This window comes from Psammomys obesus, unplaced genomic scaffold (assembly GCF_907164565.1).
Source record: "Psammomys obesus unplaced genomic scaffold, mPsaObe1.curated_primary_1811, whole genome shotgun sequence".
NCBI lineage: Eukaryota > Metazoa > Chordata > Mammalia > Rodentia > Muridae > Psammomys > Psammomys obesus.
This window is the reverse complement of record NW_026596085.1, coordinates 5,339,410-5,340,982: the sequence shown is the minus strand read 5'-3', so window position 1 is coordinate 5,340,982 and position 1,573 is coordinate 5,339,410. Positions and strand designations below refer to the sequence as shown.

General features: G+C 37.4%; 1 non-coding gene across 1 annotated transcript; it reads right to left on the bottom strand.

Moving 5' to 3' along the window:
- Positions 1-1,014: 1,014 nt before the first annotated feature.
- On the bottom strand, positions 1,015-1,121 carry LOC129691226 (U6 spliceosomal RNA). Its single transcript, XR_008722426.1, has one exon. It is a non-coding gene; the product is annotated as a U6 spliceosomal RNA (small nuclear RNA).
- Positions 1,122-1,573: the final 452 nt, after the last annotated feature.

Sequence of the window (1,573 nt, the reverse complement as noted above, 5' to 3'; positions counted from 1 at the left end):
TCATTGGTTTTATTTTTGGTCGGTCATATGTGCCTGAGAATTTGTTCATTTCTCCTAGATTATCTAGTTGTTTTAAAAAAATTCATCTTCAACATATCCTGCAATGATTTTCTGTATTTCAGGAATCTCAACTTTTTTCATCTCTAAGTTTTTTTACTTTGACTTTTCTCTTTCATTTGGTTATTTTGACTAATTATTTGTTTTGTTTTGTTTTGTTTTGTTTTTTGATGACTATTTTCTCATTTTGGTATATTTATTGTCCTTTAATCTATTTAATTAATTTCTTTTCTTATTTTTGAATTTTTATGTTAATAACTTCTAAGGAACATACACATTATTAAGTTTCATTGTGAAATTTTCAAACAAAATGTCTTTTGTTGATTCTTCACCCTTCTTTTCTACCCCTCTGACTCCTTCCCTTGTACCCCTCTGCATACCCCATGGCTTCCTGTCTGCTTTTCATGTCTCTTGTGTCCTATATCTTCCTTCCTTCCTCAACACCTCTTTTCTCCCTTCTTCTAGTCTCCTACCTAGCTTTATAACCTATACCCACACTAAACCCCATTTATACACATATAAATAGTACAAGCTAGAATCTACATATGAAAGAAACATGCCGTTTTTGTCCTTCTGAATCTATGGTACCCTGTTTAGCTGTACTATAATACAGAAGCATCCATTTTCCTAAAGATTTTATGGTCTATTTGTCTTGCATTTGAATAAGATCCCACTGTGTATATGTACCACATTCTCGTTGCCCATCCTTTTGCTGGTGAATGTCTCACTGATTCAGTCCTTGCTATTGTCAATAACGCAGCAGTGAACAGGGGTGTGTGACTCTCTGCGTGGACTATAGATTCCTTTGAGTGCATGCCCAGGGGTAGCATACTTGCGTCTATGGAAGCTGTACTTCTATCTTCTGAGAAAACTCATCTCCATGTGGCTGCAGCAGTTTGCACTTGTCCCTCATGACAGACATTCTGACTAAGGGGGAGATGCAACATCACAGTAGATTTTCAGTAGAAACACTTCATGAATTTGCATGTCCTCCTTGCTTAGGGGCCATGCTAATCTTCTTCATATTGTCCCAGTTTTAGAACATATGCAGCTGACACGAGCACTCTCAGAGTGATCTTAATATACATTTCTCTGGTGGCTAAAGGTCTCAAAACACTTTCTATGAACTTATTGGTCAATTATGTTTCTTTTATTGAGATCTGTCCATTCATTTCATTAGCTCATTTGTTGACTGGCAGATTTAGGGAGGGCGTGTTTAACATGGCAATTCTTGACATATTTCAGATATTAACTCTGAAGCATAGCTGCCAAAGCTTTTCCCCCATTCTGGAGACAGTCTGTTCTTTCAGCTTCATTTATTGTACATGTTTTTAATTTCAAGGAGTTTTACTTGCTAATTATTGGGACTATTTTCTGTGCTACCAGAATTGTATTAAAAAACTTCTTGCAAGAGCCAGGCATGGTGGTCCATGCCTATAACCCAGCACTTGGGGAGGCAGAGGCAGGCTAATCTCTCCCTGTGAGTTCGAGGCCAGCCTGGTCTACAAAGTAAGTC